We start from the raw sequence: 26,273 nt of genomic DNA, 5'->3' as shown, positions 1-26,273 counted from the left end.
GCTAAATTTCAGGAAAACTAAAGAATTCAGTGTCTCATGAGAGATATAAACTAATCCCTACATATCGTTTTTGTAAAAGATCGTCAATATTATCTAAATTCCTTTCAGTAAATTGCTGAAATCAACATAAAATGTGTCTTTTCCATCGCCGCGGAGCTGAGTCAAATTCGATGGTCGAAATACGCACGGCTGCGAGCACGGTGTGTAAGCCTCATTGTCCGCTGTGTTAAAACCTCGCTTACGCACAATGCATAAATTACGGAGGTCGATGCGTAAATTTCAGAAAGCTTCTTTTTATTGGATTGAAATTGGCCCTAATTTCTCGACAACCAATCAAATTATGTGTTACATCAGACGACACAGGATTATATACCCTATGATTTGGCGCCCGAGATGGCCCAATAACAAGTCGCAGTTACGAGCATTAGCTCCTTGAAGTACACAACCCCAGTGAAAAAGGCGAATTTTCCTGTGACCTCCATAGAGAAATCACAAATTGAATGATTGTTGTCCATTTTTGAAGACGAAAAGGCCCTATTTTCCGGTATTCAAATCAGTTCGAAATTGGTATCAGTGGAAAGAACAGTATTTGAATATGTGATTTCCACCCGAGATGGTGTGTAATCAAAGTTTTTTTACCTCGTAGGAGCAATTCTTTGCACACTTAGCGCATTTTCAAAGACGATTTCACGTGTTGTAGACCGCTGAGCGAGACCCCGTGAGCAGATGCCCAAAATTTGTTCATATGTTTCGTTCAAAACATTTTCTCCCCGATTTTCTTTATTTAGATCTTATTTTCTGATTTCTAAATCAGATGTAAATTAGGTCGGTATATATACCTCCTAATTACAGTTTTCAAAATTTGCTAACCTATTATAGAATGTGAAATTTATGGACTTACTTATTATGAGTTATCCAATTTTATCTCAGAACCGCGAAGCAGTACGTTCATGCATTCAAACTATTACCCGGCGGCCGATATATTTCCGGTTCAACCTACCAAAACATAGCCAATGGCCAATCAGAGCACTCGTTTCGTGGGAGTTCGTTGGTCAAGCCGGGCTGACTCGTACGTAGCTACGGTAGCTATTGGACGTTCGAAAAGAAAAAATGAGGATGTAAAGAGTGAAAATCTCGTTGAATATCTCATTCACCGCGGTCCGGTCGAACCGAACCATATGTTCCGTACAGTCCCGTACAGTCCCGATAGGCCATACTTCAGTCTCTATAATCGGAGGTCTAGTGGAGCCCGACGTATAGTCTCAGTGGAACAACCGACGATTAGAGAGACTGAAGTTTTTGGTCTAGGGCAAGACCTACGTACATGTATAGAGAGAGCGCATCGCTCTGGGCAGGCATCTAATAGAGGGGCTCCTCGCCCCATAATGGTGGCTTTCAATCGGTACACGACGAGAAGTGCCATCCTCGCAAGTGCCAGAAAACTCCTAAAAAACAAACCTTTTGTGTATGAGGACAAGGAAAACCCCATTTTCATTGATGAAATGCTACCTAAGGAGATAAGAGACCTACGCAAGAAGATGTCACATACCAGACAGAAGCTGAAGGAAGAGCACGGAAGGGCTTAATTACTTCAAATATCCAGCAAGGCTCTTCTACCGCGACAAGCAAACACAGAAGGAAGTGGAGTATAAGAAAGGTTGAAAATTAAAGACACCATCAACAGAAAGAAGAAGAATTAAAGCAACAAGTAAGGAAAGAGCAAGATGATAAAGCAACAAAAGGCACTTTTGATTAAGTTTGTTGAACAAGGAGGGTTATATCAGATCATTTTTTCACAACGCGATGCGTCGCTTGAGCTACGATGAAAGAGGCTGATGGAACAATCTCATGCACACCTTTTTTGTGCATTTTTTCCTATTGTAACTGCTTATGTTTTTTGTTTGAAATAGTGGGACCAACATTTGATGCTTACATGATGGACAATGGATTTGAAATTAATGACGCATAATGTAAATGGATTAGGGGACTTTAAGGCTAGGAAGCGATACTTCAATTTCCTGTTAAAGTTAAAAAAAGGATGTAACTTTACTACAGGAAACACATTCCACCGAAAAGGACGAAATCTTGTGGAAAAATCAAATCAGATCAAACAATATTCAGCCACGGAACATCCATGAGCAGAGAAGTGTGTATAATATTGAGAAGAACTTCGGACATTAAACTTATTGACTTGGTCAAAGATAAAGTAGGACGCTTTTTATGTATCAAAGTTGAAATGTAAGAAAATTTTTGTTATGGCCAATATTTATGTATTTATATTTATGTAGAGTTCTTTAATGGTTTTAATGTTAAACTTTTTTTGGACTCACACTGTATAGTGGGTTTTGAAGTGGGGGAAAGGAAATAAAATACACAGCTTATGCTGATGACATAACATGTTTTTGCAAAAGTAATGAGTCCCTAAAAATTGTATTTTCAGAGTTTGAGGAATTTTCAAAAATGTCTGGTCTTTGTATAAATAAATCTAAAACTGAAGGCATGTTGATCGGTAAGAATAGGCATGAAGGTGAAAAGGACAGTGCTTAATAAGAATAATGTTTGGATTCATCAAAGATTGGAAAGGGCCCAATATGATGCTATTGAATCACTTGTTGCTTATGTTTAAAAGATATATTTATATCCAAAAATGCAAAAACGCAAAACCATGTTTAAGTGGGCTAATGTCTTTTATCAGTAACACGAAATATATAGAACTTAACATTGCAAAACAAAAGAAGATTGAAGGAATGCACTATAAGAAATGGTCCCCTGTGGAAGAATTATTTTGATTTTAATCCTATGATATATACTGTAGAAAAGAAAGTGTTACCCACTATTTCTGTATTGTTGGACGTTTTTCATCTGTTCTTTCCTTTTGTAATTATTGTGCAGTGATTTTTATGATTATTGTTTTCATGATGTATGTACGAATTACTTGATAAATAAAAGTTTTTAAAGATAAAAAAACAAAAAACAAAAGTAAATATTGATAACGATCAAAGGCACTGCACACGTAAATTGTCATGTGGGACTTGATGCAAATGATTGGTCAACTCTTCAGCTACTTCCCCGACATATTTTGAACATGAGAGCATTCCAAAAGCTATTCTTGTCAAGAGCCTCTTTGAGCTTTTGCATTTAGAAAAAAATTGTGTGGAATAACAAGTAAAATTACAATTCTTAATGTAGTATAGTATATGGGCTTTCAGAATAGGCATTCGTGTTTGTTTTTTAAATACATTTTGATTAGATGTCTATGTATTAAACATCTCCATTAATTTTAATTTTTCCAACAGGAAAATAGAGAGAGACAAAGAAGGATCTAGAGGTAAATATGAATATTCTCATAAGACATATATAGGCCCTAGCTAATTTGCATATTATGGAAATTTAACTAATTTCCACTATACATTTCCATAAACAATTCAAAGTAATGATTATTAACAATTACAAAACGCTCAGATACAGCCCCGACATAGCACCTGAAAAGCTCCCCGGTCGCTGCTGAGATGTGACGTCACATGTTGAACATGATGTGCACAAGCAGACGATGTCCCATGACATTTCACACAATTTCAGTGCCTGTTTTGTCAGCTTTTCTTGAGTTATTTCTCTTACTTCAATACCCTCAGGCGAAATATTTAATCTATTGCCTCACTCTAAACCCCGTGCATGGTATTATTTTGATGAAAAATGCAAGGATACAAAAAAAAAGGAATCCGTCACGTGTAAACAAAATAAGACGCCATTGTATTTTCAGCTGCATACAGCTTTTCCTTTTCACATTTTTTCTTTTTTGAAAATGGGATAGTAAACTCTCGTATTTTATATTTTAGCCAGTCCCACAGCATTTTTTTTGTCATGTTTATGTTCATATTCATCAACCCATAAAGGGACATTGTCACTAAGAGCCTCAACAAACTCATTGTTTAATAGACTGTTGTTGAATTCAAAGTTTCAGACTTTGAAGAAGCAAGGAAAATAAACTTTGAAACTTGAATTAAAGAAATGAGAAATATACTTGCTAAATGGAAAAACAGAGGACTAACATTGATTGGCAAAACACAAATCTTAAGAATTTTTATAATGTCCAAAGTAATTTATCTCTTGTCCAACATTTCATTGCCCACTGAATTTGTCAAAGAAATTGAGAAGCTCATGTTTTCATTTATGTGGAACGGTCCGGACAAAATCTCAAGAGCAACTATGTATGCTGATTACTCAGAAGGGGGACTGAAATTCCCAAATATTCAATGTATGATAAATACTCAGCTGGTAAAATGGGTTCAACAATATTTTCATAAATCAGATCACAGCTGGACTATTCCTTTTGAGAAGTTCTTAAGGTTATATGGTGGTAAATCTATTTTTGTCAGTAATTATGCAATTGAGAAACTACCAAAAATCGAGGATATTCCTCCATTTTATGTTGCCTTATTGAAAGCATGGTTAAAAACAGATATTCATTGTGAATTGGTTACTAACGATAGAAGTCAGGTCAGTATACTGAAGCAGAGTGTCTGGAATAATAAGTTCATTCTGGTTGATAAAAAGTCAGTATACTGCAGAGCTTTACATGAGGCAGGGCTTTGTAATATATACCAATTGTTTGTTAGTTAATGGAAAAATTCTCCATTTTGATTTTTGGAATGAAAAAGGTGTTTCAAACAAATATTTTTTACAATACATAGCAATAGTGAACTCTGTGAAGAAAGAGTGGAAATGTGAATTTGTTCCCTTGGTATTCGAAAAAAAAATTAATAGAGAAAGTGAAGAGCACTCTCAATTAGAGTTCCTGTTATCTGAACTATATAAACTCAAGTCGAAAATAGTGTATAAGGGTTTTCTTTCTGAAGTAATAGCGAGACCAGTTTGTGAACAATTATTCTCTAGCACCTTTGATATTCAAGAAAACGACTGGTCACAAATCTATATTTTACCTTTCAAGTGTACAATTGAAGTAAAAATGAGAGTTTTCCAATTCAAACTGTCACATAACATACTTTATACTAATAACAGATTGTATAAGATGAAATTAGTTGAGTCAGAGATGTGTACCTTTTGTAATTCAACTTTAGAAACACCTGTTCATTTATTTTATGACTGTGATGTTGCTTCTAAGCTTAGACAGGAACTTGTTGATAATATTGGCACGAAATTTAAAGTTAAGTTTGAAGATCTCAGCAAGAAAAGAATAATGTTTGGATTCATCAAAGATTGGAAAGGGCCCAATATGATGCTCTTGAATCACTTGTTGCTTATGTTTAAAAGATATATTTATATCCAAAAATGCAAAAACGCAAAACCATGTTTAAGTGGGCTAATGTCTTTTATCAGTAACACGAAATATATAGAACTTAACATTGCAAAACAAAAGAAGATTGAAGGAATGCACTATAAGAAATGGTCCCCTGTGGAAGAATTATTTTGATTTTAATCCTATGATATATACTGTAGAAAAGAAAGTGTTACCCACTATTTCTGTATTGTTGGACATTTTTCATCTGTTCTTACCTTTTGTAATTATTGTGCAGTGATTTTTATGATTACTGTTATCATGATGTATGTACGAATTACTTGATAAATAAAAGTTTTTAAAGATAAAAAAACAAAAAACAAAAGTAAATATTGATAACGATCAAAGGCGCTGCACACGTAAATTGTCATGTGGGACTTGATGCAAATGATTGGTCAACTCTTCAGCTACTTCCCCGACATAATTTGAACATGAGAGCATTCCAAAAGCTATTCTTGTCAAGAGCCTCTTTGAGCTTTTGCATTTAGAAAAAAATTGTGTGGAATAACAAGTAAAATTACAATTCTTAATGTAGTATAGTATATAGGCTATCAGAATAGGCATTCGTGTTTGTTTTTTAAATACATTTTGATTAGATGTCTATGTATTTAACATCTCCATTAATTTTAATTTTTCCAACAGGAACATAGAGAGAGACAAAGAAGGATCTAGAGGTAAATATGAATATTCTCATAAGACATATATAGGCCCTAGCTAATTTGCATATTATGGAAATTAACTAATTTCCACTATACATTTCCATAAACAATTCAAAGTAATGATTATTAACAATTACAAAACGCTCAGATACAGCCCCGACATAGCACCTGAAAAGCTCCCCGGTCGCTGCTGAGATGTGACGTCACATGTTGAACATGATGTGCACAAGCAGACAATGTCCCATAACATTTCACACAATTTCAGTGCCTGTTTTGTCAGCTTTTCTTGAGTTATTTCTCTTACTTCAATACCCTCAGGCAAAATATTTAATCTATTATCTCACTCTATTAAACCCCGTGCATGGTATTATTTTGATGAAAAATGCAAGGATACAAAAAAAAAAGGAATCCGTCACGTGTAAACAAAATAAGCCATTGTATTTTCAGCTGCACACACCGCGGCATGTTCGGCGTTTCAAGAGGGAACAAATGACGTCCATGCTATCATTCTTGAGGTTTTTTAATTTGAAAGTGTGGTTTCTTTGATTGTTTATTAAGCCCTATCCTGTGTATTTACAAACAAAAGAATTTAGTTATCAGAATGGGGGTCATATCCCTTTTTGAATGGTGTAAAATTCCATCACATTTATATACACTAAACTCATTATAATTTGAGAAATAAAAGCACTGCAATTATGTTCATTCTTTATGGGATATCGTCTGCTTGGCCAGCATTGGTTCATATTGTGACGGCATTAGAACATCGTTATTTTTCCGGCGAATCTCTCGCACATCCCGATGCTATGGAGGTTGTTTTATTTGTATTTTTATAAATCACCCGATATGTAGTTGACCTAAAACTTGCATGATGGCCAACTATTAGCTTACCAGTTTCTAATAATACGCTATTTACCATATTTGTGATTTTCTATGAACCCGCACTTGAAGAAAAAATTTCATTTTCTTAGTTACTACATGTAATTAATTTACTCGTTTTCATACAGTATGTCAAAACTCATTGGTAATGTGTGATTTAAAGCTTCCTTTAGAGGAGGTAATTTGATTTTCCTTAGTAAAGAGCAAATGGGAGGGACCTCGCAATATACGTGAGAAAATTACAGACTTGCGTTTGATCCATGCAACTTCAAAAGATTTTTAAAAAATAAATAAATTTGATCATGCTCAGACTTACATTGGTTATCTCATTTGTATACTTCTATCAAATCCAAATAAATATCGGAGTCATAAAGATGAAGATGCATGGGGTTGGGGTGTAGGGCATTACAATATTTTGTTCCATGCTGGATATAGGATGGGCAGCTTAAGAGAAACACCCTCGAATCATCTTTCACCTTTACCATTTCTCATTTCTCAATGCTGTATTGTGTTTTCTTGACACTATCTATTCTATCTATTCGTCAATAAGAACAAGAAATTACAGTGAACCCATGTTTGTTATGCTTAAAGGTATAGACCAGTTTTGGAAACGCCTCCCTCTCAAACAATGAAATGGAAGCTCTTATTACCAATCATGTAAAATAATAATAATAGTCCACTCCAAATTTTATTAAACCGAAACGGAAATTCTTTTTGCCCAATTGATCGTGAGCCCGGCAGCCACTGAGCAGCGCCAAATCGACGTTGCTCTATCCCTTATTGTTGAACGCCAAACAAGGTAGCAACAACTCCCATCTTTTAACGTCTTTTGGTATGACGTGGCCGGGGTTCGAACCCACGACCTCCCGGTTGTGAGGCGGACGCTCTACTGACTGAGCCAACACTCATGTGAATTAATATGTTTCGACTAATATGTGATGATACACAATTGTATATATATTAAACCCCGAATGGCATATCTACCTCCCTCCATATGCCACTATGGGGAATAATGAGTAAGGATGACTAAGCAATCTTTTATTCATGTCATCCATTTATATTTCCGTAGTGGATCTTTATCTTATTATTTACTCTGTATTCCAATTTACATTAAATTGTATTTTCCATGTACATTGCCAGCGCCTTGAACATGTTGGGTAATGGATACAAGAATGGCGCTATATAAATACTTATTATTATCATTATCATTCAGTCTAATTCGCTATATAAATACTTATTATTATTATCATTATCATTCAGTCTAATTCTCTATATAAATACTTATTAGTATTATCATTATCATTCAGTCTAATTTGCTATATAAATACTTATTAGTATTATCATTATCATTCAGTCTAAATTGCTATATAAATACTTATTAGTATCATCATTATCATTCAGTCTAAATTGCTATATAAATACTTATTAGTATTATCATTATCATTCAGTCTAATTGGCTATATAAATACTTATTAGTATTATCATTATCATTCAGTCTAATTCGTATTGATTTATTATCGATGATTCATCTCTTGCAGAGTCATGGCTGATCTTGGGGGAGTTTGGGCCCGTGTGGCTCATCGCTGCACCCATGCCACACGGGCCGGGAGGCGCTGTAAGCGCACAACGCGACACGGGAGCCGGGTGTGCTGGCAGCACCGGGCAATGATGGGGGCGGAAGAGTGAGTACATTTACTATTTCTTGAAATGTTAATTTATCAGAAGCCACTCAATTTTCCTAAGGTTCTGACGAATTCTTTTTCGCTTTCAGAATTATGAACCCTATTGCAATTATGGAAAATATGACCATTTGAAATTATGAATCTTTGAAGTAACAAATCTTCCCAATTATACCTTCGGAATTATGAACCAATTTTTTTTCTCTCAGAAATACAAAACCTATCTATTTTATTTTTTGGAATTATAAAGCCTATGTAATTTGAATAATGAATCTTATTTTGAAAATGTGTGCCCTACTGGATTTTTTTTGGAAATATATTGTAACAACATTAAGAATTATGAACCTTCGGAAAAACGTCATGTTATAGAGGTATCATGATTTAGTGAAGAAGAATGATTTCACTGGACTATCACATGGTTCGGGATTCGAGTCCCGCCGCATCACTACAGTCCCCTTAAAAAGGCATTGATCTATATTTGCCGCTCTCTATCCAGGTGTACCCTGGTAGGATGTTATTCCTTTAAAAGCCCCACTGTCCTACCTGTAGCTACTTGCTCCCTCTATATAGAAAACTTCCCCAATCGGTGCCTGTTGGTCCCCCATGATCTTTTTCTTATGTTAGTTGAGAACTGAGTTAATGAGATAGCCACCTGTCATTGACCTCGCTGTGTGGTCTTATCCCTTCTTGTCCAGTAGTATTGACGGACTTTAATGATTCGAGCACCGTTTGGTCATTTAAGTAGAAAAGGGGAGGACTTTGGATGAAAAAGTGAAATGATTTCAACAATGTTCCATCTGGGATTTGCACTTCAGCGAGGATGTGGGTCATCCTGAAGACCATAGGAAAGAAATGAGCCTGCCGCATACTCCTGCGGCAGACCTGCCGCAGATCTGCAGCAGACCTGCCGCAGACAGTCATCTTTTTCACATGCAAATTAGTTTTGCCGCAGATTTGCCGCATACTCTTTCAGTATGATGAAGAGTCTGCGGCAGGTCTGCGGCAGACTTGCTGCAGACTTGCCGCATACTCTTCATCATGAATATTCATATCTCATATAGACCTGCTGCAGACCTGCCGCATACTCTTTCATATCCAGTACGTGGCAATAAAGTATGCATGTAGAAGAACCAGTGATAAACTGATCAATACTTCATAATCGATATTGGCAATATCGATATTACCAATTAGGTGATACCAATATATATCGATATTACCAATTAGGTATATTCTATTCTCAATTGTATTAACTCCATCACATAGATCATTTGAAGTGTATTCAAGAGTTACATTTAAAGTGACACAGGCTTGTACACTTATATATATACTAAATATGTATATTGTTTCTTGGTTATGTAATCATATAATCAATATCAATCTATCAATCTATTGCTGATGTAATGTAATTGTAAAATGATCAGACCAAATAATCTATTGGTCAATAATAGCAAAAGGAAAAAAGAAATCACAAAAATGATGTGCATTGTCTTAATTTGCTTAACAAATCATTTTTCTGTCACACGTGTAAAGTAATAATGAATATGCATGAGATGATTGGTTTCAATTGGTTTCAATTGGCCCTATTAGACTTTAATGGGATTTCAATTGGACCAGTCTGCCCAATTAGACTTTAAAAGGTTTTCAATTGGTTTCAATTGGACCAATTGAAGTCCAACTTCAGGCCAATGGGGTCCCATTAAAGTCTAATGGGGCATAGGCCAATGGGGCCAATGGGCCCAATTGGTCCAATAGGGACAATCTGGACCAATTGAAACCATCTGAAGTCCTATTAAATTCCCATTGAAACCTGTTAAAACCTATTGACACCAATTGAAACCAATTGAAAATTCAATTGGTGTTCAATTAGTTTCAATTGGATTTTCGTCTTGGGTATGTACAACAAAAAAGTGAGTTAGTGGGGCTGAAGATAAGATCACATATGGCACAACAAAAAAGTTTGAAACAGTCCGTTAATTCCTCAGTCTCGTCTTATGTAATAAATTCCTCTTATGGTACCAGTTGAACTTGAAGCAAATTGTTTGGTTTGACAGAAGCTAAAAAGACAATTAACAGTGCTAATTAACACAGGAATTTACAAGATCATGGGCTCAGCCTTCAACCTCATATGGTACTGCAAAATGGCCGCCTATAGCCTTGCTTCAGACTGTATAATTTCCCACATTTCTGTGGCAGACCTGCCGCAGACTGTTCCTGTGGCGTACTGGTATGCGGCAAGTCTGGAGCAAAGTTTCGCCCTGCCGCAGACCGTTCCTGTGGCATACTAGTATGCAGCAAGTCTGGAGCAAAGTTTCATCCTACCGCAGATCTGCCGCAGACTGTTCCTGTGGCATACTAGTATGCGGCAAGTCTGGAGCAAAGTTTCATCCTGCCGCGCAGATCTGCCGCAGACTGTTCCTGTGGCATACTAGTATGCGGCAAGTCTGGAGCAAAGTTTCATCCTGCCGCAGATCTGCCGCAGACTGTTCCTGTGTCGTACTGGTATGCGGCAAGTCTGCAGCAAAATTTCATCCTGCCGCATACTTCGGCATACTCTTTGCCGCAGACTAAAAGTCTGCCGCAGATCTGCGGCAGGTCTGCGGCATACTTTTCACTTTCCTATGGTTAAGCCATGTTTAAAGCTTATCTGCCGTAGTTTACAGGAGAGATTAGACCGCTCGGCAAGGTCACTGAACAGGTGGTTATCTCATCAACTCAGCTCTCAGTTAACATAAGAAAAAGAGGATCATGGGGGACCAATGGTCACCGATTAGGCATTGTTTGTTATATAGAGGGCGTATAGGTATAGCTACCAGTAGTGCAGTGTGCCTTTAAAGGAAACCTCACCTTTGATAATAAGTGTAGGTATTCTGACAAAGTAGATGTCACCATGCCCTTCGATGTACAATTTTCCTTACGAAAATGTACAAAAGAGAAATTTATATATATATCCTTACTATAATTTGGCTGATCTTGTGTGTATGTCTATCTGTGTGTGTGTGTCCTTCCGTTTGTTTGACGGCGCTTTTCTCCGTGGTCTTCCACTCAATCGAGTCGGAAATCCACCCATTCCCAGTTTTAAAACCTCCAGATTGCCATGAAGAGGTTTATTTCAACCAATTTTGTCTATATGGGGGTTCTAAATTTAAAATATGTAAGTTTCTATTCACTGATCCAACAGGGAATAGGAATGCTTTGTAGGCACATTGTGCAATGAGGATCAGCGCACACGCGGGAATTCAATTTTCGAATGCAATGCATGCAGCTACGTGCTGAGCGGGGCAGCTCTCACCGAATCTCTGCATGGAGATTAGGCTTAATTTATAGTCCTTTTGAAAGTTTCTTCGGAATCACACGAGTGTATATATAGGCCTACATGCAATAGTTGTCCGGGCTTTAATATCTGAAAGGAATTAAATAACATGATTACATTTTGATATGCTTGGCAAATGAACCAACTAGTTCAAAGATTTTACCATGTATTTTGCGTTACTAATTAGTTTTGATTTTGTGTATAAATATATTGTGTCATGTATGAGGATCATAGGCAAATTAACCGACACGGTTCAAATTGGTTTTAAAATCTAACTCAATCGAAAAAGATGTATTTGCCAGGTTGTGTATCTGGACACTTGATTTTATCCGGCTTTATAGGCCAAGTAATTGGCCTTCATATTAATGTCGATCATAATTAGGAGCGACTTTCAAACGATTTTCTTTTGAGGTAAACGGGGATGTGCCCCTCTAATGTGTGACTTTTTCGCCAAAAAAATCCCTAAACACGGGGTATTATTTTGGGCCGAAAAATCTTTTAAAGGTACTTTAATTGTCCCATTTGCAAGTCAAAAAATGAAAATGTTAAATTCCAACAGCATTTGAAAGACAATAGGCTAATTTAGATCTTCCCTCAAAACGAAAGGGTTTGAAATGGCTTTTAGTGGGTAAATAACGACCATTAGTTGTCGAATCGACTTAAGTGAAAGCAATAGCCTAAGTAATAGTCTGATTTCAGACCCTTTTACCGAATGGTCGTACGTTTTGTGCTGCACAATTTATTTTGGGCGTTATACCAGTATGGGTTATTGATGCAGACAATTGCTCATCGGTACCTGTTACAGCTAATTTGTTAGATGTTATTACCAAAGAAAGTTATCAAGAAAATGGCGATGCACACGCATATTATGGCGATTAGGCAAGTACCAGTACGTGGGGAACGGGGGTTCTATACTCCTCACAATATCAATAATAGTGCCTACGACTAGTATGAATACTGATAATAGCAACATACTAATGGTTCTAAGAATTGTATAGTAAAACACATCATGTTATAAAGCCCGTCTGCACTAGTTTGGCCAGTGGGGATTACACCTCCCTGCAAGGTCACTGACAGGTGGTTATCTCGTCAAAATCAGCTCTCAATTAACATAAGAAAAAGGGGATCATGGAGGACCAACATGCACCGATTAGGCATTGTTTGCTATATAGAGGGCTCAAGTAGCATAAGTGCAGTGAGGCTTTATGGAACTACTCTGATAAGGTGCTTTGAAAAAGGTACCAAATTACTGCACTAGGATGTAGAGTGGCAAATGTTGATTAGTGTCGACCTTGCCAAATGATGTTTGTGCTGTGGCAGGGATCAAACCCAACGATGCTTTGTGATCCGTAGTCCAGAAACTAACTACACCACAACACCTCTACAACCACTTTGAAGTAATTGATTTGTGCACGTCATATGTATTCGCTACACTTGCCAGTATGTTTTCTGGCTTGTAACCTTGTTGCGCCCCCCCCCCCCCCCCCCGTTTCACAAAGTTCTGGATCTGAAATTGTAATTCCCCCTAAAATCTTTACACCCCATTACTCCTAAGTAAAAAACAAATCATTAATAAATGTCATACTACTATTCATATTATAACCATCTCATTGGTAAGCACATTTAGACAGGAAAAAAAGGATAATTTTGTGTTAAAAAAAACACTGTAAAGTACAATGTTTAAGAAGATATCTAATTAGTTTATAAACTATAGAAAACAATCTTCATCTTTTCAAAACTGCTTTCTAGTAGTTGCACTTCACATCTGAATGTTCAAGATGTTTTTAAATATGATGTTTTTAGTGTTATTCGTGACTTAATTATTAAAGGTGGACTGGTTGAATTGGGGTCTTTGTGAACACATTTAGATGTAAGTTTTAATATGACAAATTGTCAAGAAACATAAATCGGGAAAATTATTCTTTAACAATAACAAATTACAAAACTTTCTTACGTTCTTACTTTCATCTTGCGCCACAAGGACATTTGGGGTTGTGCATCATAAATACTCTTTAATAGTTGCCATAGTCATTATTCATCCTTTTTCAATGCTTCTTGACTTATATCTTCTTCTTCAAACCAGATTGGAGCAGCTGCGGCACCCCCATCGCTGCCAGGCCCACATCCGCAACGGGCTTGGGCGACAGTGCTCCCGTGTCGCGAAAAAGCGATACATTATCCCGTATTGCCGCCAGCATTGTAAGTACAGGACAAAGTCCCGTCAGACACAGCACAGATAACTGGCTTAAAAGGACAATTACAGCAAAATAAAGTGGAACCTGTATATGGCGACCACTCAAGGCAGGTAGCCTTATGTACAGGTTCCTTGAGTACACATTCCGATGACAAAGGCTAGTCAAGGAAGCGGAAATGTGGTTATTATAAATGGGTGGTCTTTTTATACATATGGTTGCCAAATCAGCTTTCGCTTCATAAACAGCTTACTTATTAACAAATATGAATTTTATATGTGTGCTGCAAGAAAATGTATATACACTATGAATTACACAACACTTATTTTGCCAATTAATTTCTTTAAGGTTTTGTTTTTCTTTTTTTGAGGCAGCTTACCCCAATCTATGTGAATGAAACATAACACGATTAATTCTCGCTACCCTAAATAGGTACGAAAATCTCGAAATTCGCGAGACGAGGTAATTTTCACTCTCTCGGGTCGTCACTACAACTTCCGGTATAGAGTCCCATCCCGCTGGCGCTAGCGCCTGTGTTCGCTGTGCAGAGTTTTCACGCACGCTAAAATCGATGCCAATCAGTGTAATTTGTACAGATTATAATATGCAATGGAAAGCTTCGGGCAGAATTAGTGACTTTAGCACAAAAGGCCGTTAAACTCTACCGTGAAAGAGAGGGTTGTGATCACGAACGCCTGCACAGGAAGCTGTAATGTCGAAAAGCTATCCCATAATGCAATGCGCGTTTTCAGGATTTTCCCCGGATCTCGGCAGAATCGCTATTTGGGGTAGCGAGAATTGCACTTTAGAATCATGTGAACTTTCTAATAGTGTAAACCAAAATATTTACCTTTCAGAGGAAATCGTTAGTAGTATCATTGTACACATTCAAGAAGAGAATATTTGCTTCGTAGCATTGTACCCCTGTTAATATCTTTGCTATTATCAATATGTTTTTCTCCTGTTATATAACACAAATCTCTGAGACAGATTTCAATGTATGTATTTAATTGTGATTGATTTTGTTTCAATAAAACATAATAAAAAACGACCATTTACAGAAAACTATCATGCATCATAACCTTTTCACAAATTATCATGAGTGTCTGAAAAAAGGCACGTGGCTGTATTGCTCCCCCAAGCAGTAGAAAACGTGCACAATTGTATTAAAGTGGGAAAGTCTGAATCAGATGACTTAAGGGTAATTATATTTCTACCTGGTATTTCTGTAAATTGCTTACATACTTGGATACATCAAGCACTATATAGATCCATCATATTGATATCATTATTACTTATTACAAAGACGGAGTGTCTACATGTACCCAAACAAAAAATACATGTTCGATGGGCTTAACATTCGTTCTCATGTTTTTTTCATTCGCAGATTACATCCATAGACAGATAGACGCCTGGTCATCCGACGATGATCTGTAGACTGTTCTGTGACGCTATCTTTTATGTAAGATCATGGCAAGTAGTTCACTATGACAACTGAACAGGTTGTTTTATTTAACATTTCAGCAGAGGCTGCGGGGGGTGTCATCCTTTGAATATAATGTTACATAGTCCTTTTACATTTCAGCAAAGGATTTTTTTTCTCTCCTTTGAATAGAACTTAAAAGTTTAACAACATCTTGCATTTTTCCTGCATACTGATATCATAATGATGAATTTATTATGTACGAGCCCACATACATACATACATGTACATATTGCTATTCATATAGCGCCTTTACATAAACATGCTCAAATTATATTTACATAAGCAACTCAAAAAAGTTGTGCACCACATGAACTAAGCCTGGTTCACACAGTACACAACCTCGTTCACATTAGTAAATAAAACAGAATAATTATTCTTATTTTGCTCTCCAAGTGCATACACTGTAAATTTGGTATGTAAAGCTGTGTAAAGCAACTCAAAAAAGTTGTGCACCACATGAACCAAACCTGGTTCACACAGTACACAACCTCGTTCAAATCCCACATAACTCCACACAACTCCACACAACTCCACACAACTCCACTGACAACTCCACACAACTCCACTGACAACTCCACACAACTCCACACAACTCCACACAACGCCTTGTCAAAAAACAATTACAAAGAACACAAGGACCCTAAATACTATTTGCAAAGCCGATATTTGCCCTTCGGTTAAATTGTGAGTGTATACGTATACATCCACTTATCATAGCCCTTTCATTTCTGCACACTGAGGCCATTTTTTGTTTTTTGTTGGTTTATTTCTTTTGCTTGTTGGCAGGTAAAGTGTTAAATGGTATCAGCACGCTCGGACTCAATTTGATTCATTTCTGCTAATGTTGGAGATGATCACATTTATCATGGTATGCAGTCTATATGGTACTTTTTAAGTGCTCCCAGTCTTCACTCAACATCTTCCCTGTTCGCGATACTGTTTAGCTACTCTGGAGCATTGTCTCCCAAGTCCATTCCGTATATGCGCCTGGCAACGATGGGGATGCTGCAGCTGCTCCAATCTTTTTTTGAAGAAGACGATATAAGTCAAGGAACACTCCACATCTTCCCTGTTCGCGATACTGTTTAGCTACTTTTGTCCTTTTAATCCAGTTATCTGTGCTGTGTCTGACGGGACTTTGTCCTGTACTTACAATGCTGGCGGCAGTAGGGTATTACATAGCGCTTTTTGGCGACTCTGGAGCACTGCCTCCCAAGTCCATTCCTTATGTGTGCCTGACAGCGATGGGAATGCTGCAGCTGTTCCAATCTTGTTTGAAGAAGAAGATAGAAGTCAAAAAGCATTCCACATCTTCCCTGTTCGCGATACTGTATAATTATGTTTCATTATTTTCAGTCATCTCAGTTTCATTAGATTTATGAGTCCACATCTCTTGTGCTAAATCCAAATATGTTAAAAAAAATTTCTCCACACTTTATGATTAAATGGTAACTTTTCATGGGTACCAGGCCTTAAGAATCTCTCGGACTCGAGTCCACATCTCCTCTGTTAAATCCAAACATGTTACATTTTTTTCTCCACATTTCTCCTGCTCTTGGTGGTACACTTTCGTTTACCAGCTCTCTTGGACTTGAGTCCACATCTCCTGTGCTAAATCCAAATATGTAACATTTTTTTTCTCCACACTTTATGATTAAATGGTAAGTTTTCATGGGTACCAGGCCTTAAGACTAGCCTACATAACTTCCTGGGGTATCTTTTAGACATGGCAGGATGACACTTTGCAACAGGCTCTTGGCCCGATTTAAGGATGGATGAGGTTTTGATTTTCCTTGTGGTACACATACTCTCTTACACTTCAGTCCATTTCTCCTGCTCTTGATGGTACACTTTTGTTTACCAACTCTCTCGGACTTGAGTCCACATCTCCTCTGTTTGCGATATATTTTATCTTTTTTTTCTTCTTCCAGTCATCTCCGTATTTGGTCCAATTCTCCTGCTTGTTGGTGGTATTTGTTTACATTTATGAGCCCTCAATCTTGGACTTTAGGGACCAGTTTCTCGAAACCGTCATAAGTCTTAAGTTCGTGGACATCCCATAGAAACACGTGTTAATTCTATAACATACGTTTCAATGAGATGTCTATGAAGTTAGACGTACATGTATGATGGTTTCGAGAAACGGCCCCAGACCACTTGAAAGTTCTTGAAGTGAGTATTGAAACATTTTCTATTAGGAATTGTTGAAAGAAAAAAATATATATTCATGTTTATGACTGGGCCTTTTCCACACATGTAAACAGAAAAGTTAACACAATTCCTATTATTAAGCATATAGGTCGTGGAATATAATCACCAACATATTTAAGTCTACTGCTCGGTGCTGAATCTTCCCAGTACAGAATGTAGTATACTCTGTAAATTATATGATTCATTTAATCACTCTTTAAGAAAGGAGGGATTGATTTCTCATAATGAAAACCTGACTAGACCCAGAGTTGATAGAGCTGGTAAAATACTATCACTGATAGAGAAAAGGCAATGTCAAAGAGACTTTTTGTTTTCAGGGTTATGATAATAATAATAGGCATTTATATAAAGCCGTCCTTCTTTCTCTGGAATTTGTTTTAATGGAAGTTAGTAGCTAACTCAGCGGGATACTATCACCAGCAAACAATAATATTGGGGAATAATTTCATGAAAGGTGAAAACAAAACATTAAATATCTTGGGAATTATTTTGGTCTAGAGAAGAATAGCTCGAGTAGCATAATAAGAATGACTATCTCAAGGGATAAATGTGAATGCTGTTGTCAAATTTGTTTATATTATTTTTTTCTTATTCTTTCTCTCCTTCATTTCCATATCTTATTTTAAGCTACGGTCACAAAGGTTTGTACGAACGATGCATTCGTATGAATCATCCTGTTTTTCCATTGTCTTTCCGAATTTCAATTGTCTGAAAATCGTTCTGCCATGTATCTAGAAACATGAACTCACATTCTTCCTTTCTGTTCTGATTGTTCAAGGTTGTTTCCTCAAACAGTATGATTCATGTGATGATGACGTAGCAGGAAACCTTTGTTTGGAATCAATCAACCATTGCTGGGAAGCTGCCTGACGCCTGTACTATGGAGACCCAAGCATCAGGTTTTGTCACTGGATGGATGGGCAGCGAGTTTCATTGAGTCGGTATGGTAAGACAGTCATGTAATTTAGCGTTGTTGCCTGTAAAATCACTTTCCTACCAGCAATTTTAAAAAAAGGAAGAAAAGGGATGTGGAATACACTTTTTTTAAATCCTGCACTACTTTTATTTCTTTCGAACTTGGCATCTTTGGTGGGTGGCGAGAGTAAAACAAATGCTAACAGTAATTTACATATGATACCTTTATCAAAATAAGTTACATAATTTTGCAAACTTTGTATTGATGATGGTAGGTTTATATTTCTGTTCACTAATTTTCATCTTTTCCTCATAATCTCACCACTTTTGTGTTCTTTAACTTGTGATCCTAAAAAGATGTAGAAATCTGTTTTCCTATTTTGGATTATGTCTTATAGTTACAGTTCTGCTTCCTTACTTTTCAATATTCCACTTTGAGTTATTTTCAAATCGTTCTCAATGAATGATGTGAATAATAGACAATACAAGGCGAGCCCTTCAAATCATTCTCTATAAATGATAGAACATGCAAGGCCATTCCTTCAAATAATTCTCTATAAATGATCCAGCATAGTTACTAAGGCGTTCCTTTCTCATCATTCTCTAAGAACTATGAAATACTAAACAAAGCCATCAATTCAAATCATTCTCTACGAATGAAAGACCATACAAGGCCATCCCTTCAAATCATTCTATATGAATGATAGGCCATACATGGCCATCCCTTCAAATCATTCTATATGAATGATAGGCCATACATAACAATATTCCGCTTTTATAAAGCACCTAATGCATAATCGATGTGTCTAAGAACTGGACATATATATACTAGGGCGGTGCATCCCTAAAAATCATTCTACATAGTTATGCTTCCTTCTATCAATTTTTTGAAAATATTTTCCTCATAATCTCACCAATTTTGTGTTCTTTAACTAGTCACCCTAAAAAGATGTAGAAATCTGTTTTTCCTATTTTGGATTGTCCTATAGTTACAGTTCTGCTTTCTTGCTTTTCAATATTCCACTTTCAGTTATGGATTCAACATATAACAAGTAAAAGATCTGTAGTTTAATTCACACAGTCTTTGATCAACTCTCCATGAAGACGTTATTTGCTTTATCCTGACAACAGAAATAGAATGACACAATATTATGTCAGAAATATATCTCTGATCAAAAGAGTCTACCTACCTATGTCAGGGGAGGTTCTGTACAACCAAACAGTGTAGGTTCGAATCTAAATTAGCCATGATGTATAACTAGAGCCTATATGAAGTCTAGATTTGCACGACGAGAACGTGGACTGCCACGTTTGACATCCTTTTAAGGAAATATAACATCATTTTAAGGCACTGGCAGGGCCCGGCAGTGCTTTAAAATGACGTCACATTTCCTTAAAAGGATGTCACACGTGGCAGTCCACGTTCTCGTCGTGCAAATCTAAAAGTCACTATTCTCTACAAATGGTAGAACATGCAAAGCCAGTCCTTTATATCATTCTCTATGGATGATACAATATTCTAAGGCTATCCTTTGAAAACATTCTCGATGAATAATAGACCATACTACATGTAGGCAATCCCTTGATATCATTCTCTACGAATGATAGAACATTCAAGGTGATCCCTTCAAATCATTCTCTACGAATGATAGAACATTCAAGGACATTCCTTCAAATCATTCTCCACGAATGATCCAACGTACAAATAGGCGATCCCTTCAAATCATTCTCTATGAATGATAAAGGCCATCTTTTTAAATGATAAAGCATATTAAGGCCATATCTTTATATCAGTCTCTACGAATGATCCAACATACTAATGCGATCACTTCGAATCATTCTCTATGAATGATAAAGCATATTAAGGCCATATCTTTAAATCATTCTCTACGAATGATCCAACATACTGGCGCGATCCCTTCGAAAAATTATCTATATCAAATGGTAGAATATATAAAAGCTATCCCTTCGAATCATTCTCTATGAATGATAGACCATACGAGGCAATCCCTTCAAATCATTCTCTATAGATGATAGACCATACAAGGCTTTCCCTTCAAATCATTCTCTATTGATGATAGACCATACGAGTCAATTCCTTCAAATCATTCTCTATGAATGATACAACTTACTAAGGAGGCCATCCCTTGAAATCATTCTCTACGAATGATCCAACGTACCTTTTGGCAATCCCTTCAAATCATTCTCGATGAATGATAAAGCATACTAAAGCTATCCCTTCAAATCATTCTCTATAGATGATAGACCATACAAGTCAATCCCTTCAAATCATTCTCTATGAATGATAAAGTATACTAAGGCAATCCCTTCAAATCATTCTATATTAATGATATAACATACAAGGCCATCCCTTCAAATAATTATCTATGAATGGTAGAACATACATGTACAAGGATATCCCTTGAAATCATTCTCTAAGAATGATAAAATATACTAAGCCAATCCCTTCAAATCATTCTATACGAATGATACAACTTACTAGGGAGTCCATTCCTTCAAATCATTCTCTACAAATGATCCAACGTACTATTAGGCGATCCCTTCAAATCATTCTCTATGAATGATAAAGGATATTAAGGCCATCTCTTTAAATCATTATCTACAAATGATCCAACATACTAACCGGATCCCTTCCAATAATTATCTTTATCAAATGATAGAATTTATTAAAGCTATCCCTTCGAATCATTCTCTATGAATGATAGATCATATGAGTCAATCCCTTCAAATCATTCTCTACGAATGATCCAACATACTGATGCGATCCCTTCGAAAAATTCTCTATATCAAATGATAGAATATATAAAAGCTATCCCTTCGAATCATTCTCTATGAATGATAGACCATACGAGGCAATCCCTTCAAATCATTCTCTATAGATGATAGACCATACGAGGCAATCTCTTTAAATCGTTCTCTATGAATGATAGACCATACGAGTCAATTCCTTCAAATCATTCTCTATGAATGATACAACTTACTAAGGAGGCCGTCCCTTGAAATCATTCTCTACGAATGATCCAACGTACCTTTTGGCAATCCCTTCAAATCATTCTCGATAAATGATAAAGCATACTAAAGCTATCCCTTCAAATCATTCTCTATGAATGATCCAACATAGTTAATTAGGCTATCCCTACAAATCATTCTCTATGAATGATCCAACATAGTTAATTTGGCGATCCCTTCAAATCATTCTCTATGAATGATAAAGGATATTAAGGCCATCTCTTTAAATCATTATCTACGAATGATCCAACATACTAACGTGATCACTTCCAAACTATATCAAATGATAGAATATATTAAAGCTATCCCTTCGGATCATTCTCTATGAATGATGGACCATACGGGTCAATCCCTTTAAATTATTCTCTATGGATGATAGACCATACAAGGCCATTCCTTCAAATCATTCTATATAAATGATTCAACTTACTAAGGAGGTCATCCCTTCAAATCATTCTCAACGAATGATCCAACGTACAAATAGGCGATTCCTTGAAATCATTCTCTATGAATGATAAAGTATATTAAGGCCATCTTTTTATATCATTCTCTACGAATGATCCAACATACTAATGGGATCCCTTCCAATAATTATCTTTATCAAATGATAGAATTTATTAAAGCTATCCCTTCGAATCATTCTCTATGAATGATAAGGTATATTAAGGCCATCTTTTTATATCATTCTCTACGAATCATCAAACATACTAATGCGATCACTTCGAATCATTCTCTATGAATGATAAAGCATATTGAGGCCATATCTTTAAATCATTCTCTACGAATGATCCAACATACTGACGCGATCCCTTCGAAAAATTCTCTATATCAAATGATAGAATATATAAAAGCTATCTCTTCAAATCATTCTCTATGAATGATGGACCATACAAGGCTATCCCTTCGAATCATTCTCTATAGATGATAGACCATACGAGGCAATCTCTTTAAATCACTCTCTATGAATGATAGACCATACAAGTCAATCCCTTCAAATCATTCTCTATGAATGATAAAGTATACTAAGGCAATCACTTCAAATCATTATCTATGAATGATAAAATATACTAAGCCAATCCGTTCAAATCATTCTGTATGAATGATATAACATACAAGGCCATCCCTTCAAATCATTCTCTATGAATGGTAGAACATATATGTACAAGGATATCCCTTGAAATCATTCTCGATGAATGATAAAATATACTAAGCCAATCCCTTCAAATCATTCTATACAAATGATACAACTTACTAAGGAGTCCATTCCTTCAAATCATTCTCTACGAATGATCCAACGTACTATTAGGCGATCCCTTCAAATCATTCTCTATGAATGATAAAGGATATTAAGGCCATCTCTTTAAATCATTATCTACAAATGATCCAACATACTAACCGGATCCCTTCCAATAATTATCTTTATCAAATGATAGAATTTATTAAAGCTATCCCTTCGAATCATTCTCTATGAATGATAGATCATATGAGTCAATCCCTTCAAATCATTCTCTACGAATGATCCAACATACTGATGCGATCCCTTCGAAAAATTCTCTATATCAAATGATAGAATATATAAAAGCTATCCCTTCGAATCATTCTCTATGAATGATAGACCATACGAGGCAATCCCTTCAAATCATTCTCTATAGATGATAGACCATACGAGGCAATCTCTTTAAATCGTTCTCTATGAATGATAGACCATACGAGTCAATTCCTTCAAATCATTCTCTATGAATGATACAACTTACTAAGGAGGCCGTCCCTTGAAATCATTCTCTACGAATGATCCAACGTACCTTTTGGCAATCCCTTCAAATCATTCTCGATAAATGATAAAGCATACTAAAGCTATCCCTTCAAATCATTCTCTATGAATGATCCAACATAGTTAATTAGGCTATCCCTACAAATCATTCTCTATGAATGATCCAACATAGTTAATTTGGCGATCCCTTCAAATCATTCTCTATGAATGATAAAGGATATTAAGGCCATCTCTTTAAATCATTATCTACGAATGATCCAACATACTAACGTGATCACTTCCAAACTATATCAAATGATAGAATATATTAAAGCTATCCCTTCGGATCATTCTCTATGAATGATGGACCATACGGGTCAATCCCTTTAAATTATTCTCTATGGATGATAGACCATACAAGGCCATTCCTTCAAATCATTCTATATAAATGATTCAACTTACTAAGGAGGTCATCCCTTCAAATCATTCTCAACGAATGATCCAACGTACAAATAGGCGATTCCTTGAAATCATTCTCTATGAATGATAAAGTATATTAAGGCCATCTTTTTATATCATTCTCTACGAATGATCCAACATACTAATGGGATCCCTTCCAATAATTATCTTTATCAAATGATAGAATTTATTAAAGCTATCCCTTCGAATCATTCTCTATGAATGATAAGGTATATTAAGGCCATCTTTTTATATCATTCTCTACGAATCATCAAACATACTAATGCGATCACTTCGAATCATTCTCTATGAATGATAAAGCATATTGAGGCCATATCTTTAAATCATTCTCTACGAATGATCCAACATACTGACGCGATCCCTTCGAAAAATTCTCTATATCAAATGATAGAATATATAAAAGCTATCTCTTCAAATCATTCTCTATGAATGATGGACCATACAAGGCTATCCCTTCGAATCATTCTCTATAGATGATAGACCATACGAGGCAATCTCTTTAAATCACTCTCTATGAATGATAGACCATACAAGTCAATCCCTTCAAATCATTCTCTATGAATGATAAAGTATACTAAGGCAATCACTTCAAATCATTATCTATGAATGATAAAATATACTAAGCCAATCCGTTCAAATCATTCTGTATGAATGATATAACATACAAGGCCATCCCTTCAAATCATTCTCTATGAATGGTAGAACATATATGTACAAGGATATCCCTTGAAATCATTCTCGATGAATGATAAAATATACTAAGCCAATCCCTTCAAATCATTCTATACAAATGATACAACTTACTAAGGAGTCCATTCCTTCAAATCATTCTCTACGAATGATCCAACGTACTATTAGGCGATCCCTTCAAATCATTCTCTATGAATGATAAAGGATATTAAGGCCATCTCTTTAAATCATTATCTACGAATGATCCAACATACTAACCGGATCCCTTCCAATAATTATCTTTATCAAATGATAGAATTTATTAAAGCTTTCCCTTTAAATCATTCTCTATGAATGATAGATCATATGAGTCAATCCCTTCAAATCATTCTCTACGAATGATCCAACATACTGACGCGATCCCTTCAAAAAATTCTCTATATCAAATGATAGAATATATAAAAGCTATCCCTTCGAATCATTCTCTATGAATGATAGACCATACGAGGCAATCCCTTCAAATCATTCTCTTTGAATGATAGACCATACAAGGCCATTCCTTCAAATCATTCTATATGAATGATTCAACTTACTAAGGAGGTCATCCCTTCAAATCATTCTCAACGAATGATCCAACGTACAAATAGACGATTCCTTCAAATCATTCTCTATGAATGATAAAGTATATTAAGGCCATCTTTTTATATCATTCTCTACGAATGATCCAACATACTAACGGGATCCCTTTCAATAATTATCTTTATCAAATGATAGAATTTATTAAAGCTATCCCTTCGAACCATTCTCTATGAATGATAGATCATACGAGTCAATCCCTTCAAATCATTCTCTACGAATCATCCAACATACTGACGCGATCCCTTCGAAAAATTCTCTATATCAAATGATAGAATATATAAAAGCTATCCTTTCGAATCATTCTCTATGAATGATAGACCATACGAGGCAATCCCTTCAAATCATTCTCTATGAATGATAGACCATACAAGGCTATCCCTTCGAATCATTCTCTATAGATGATAGACCATACGAGGCAATCTCTTTAAATCGTTCTCTATGAATGATAGACCATACGAGTCAATTTCTTCAAATCATTCTCTATGAATGATACAACTTACTAAGGAGGCCGTCCCTTGAAATCATTCTCTACGAATGATCCAACGTACCTTTTGGCAATCCCTTCAAATCATTCTCGATGAATGATAAAGCATACTAAAGCTATCCCTTCAAATCATTCTCTATGAATGATAGAACATAAAAGTCCATCCCTTTAAATCATTTTTTATGAATGATCCAACATAGTTAATTAGGCTATCCCTACAAATCATTCTCTATGAATGATCCAACATAGTTAATTTGGCGATCCCTTCAAATCATTCTCTATGAATGATGAAGGATATTAAGGCCATCTCTTTAAATCATTATCTACGAATGATCCAACATACTAACGCGGTCACTTCCAAACTATATCAAATGATAGAATATATTAAAGCTATCCCTTCGAATCATTCTCTATGAATGATAGACCATACGAGGCAATCCCTTCAAATCATTCTCTTTGAATGATAGACCATACAAGGCTATCCCTTCAAATCATTCTCTATAGATGATAGACCATACGAGGCAATCTCTTTAAATCGTTCTCTATGAATGATAGACCATACGAGTCAATTTCTTCAAATTATTCTCTATGAATGAT

Source organism: Strongylocentrotus purpuratus, unplaced genomic scaffold, assembly GCF_000002235.5.
Source record: "Strongylocentrotus purpuratus isolate Spur 01 unplaced genomic scaffold, Spur_5.0 spur5_scaffold_11, whole genome shotgun sequence".
In the NCBI taxonomy this organism is placed as follows: domain Eukaryota; kingdom Metazoa; phylum Echinodermata; class Echinoidea; order Camarodonta; family Strongylocentrotidae; genus Strongylocentrotus; species Strongylocentrotus purpuratus.
This window is presented reverse-complemented; position numbering follows the sequence as displayed.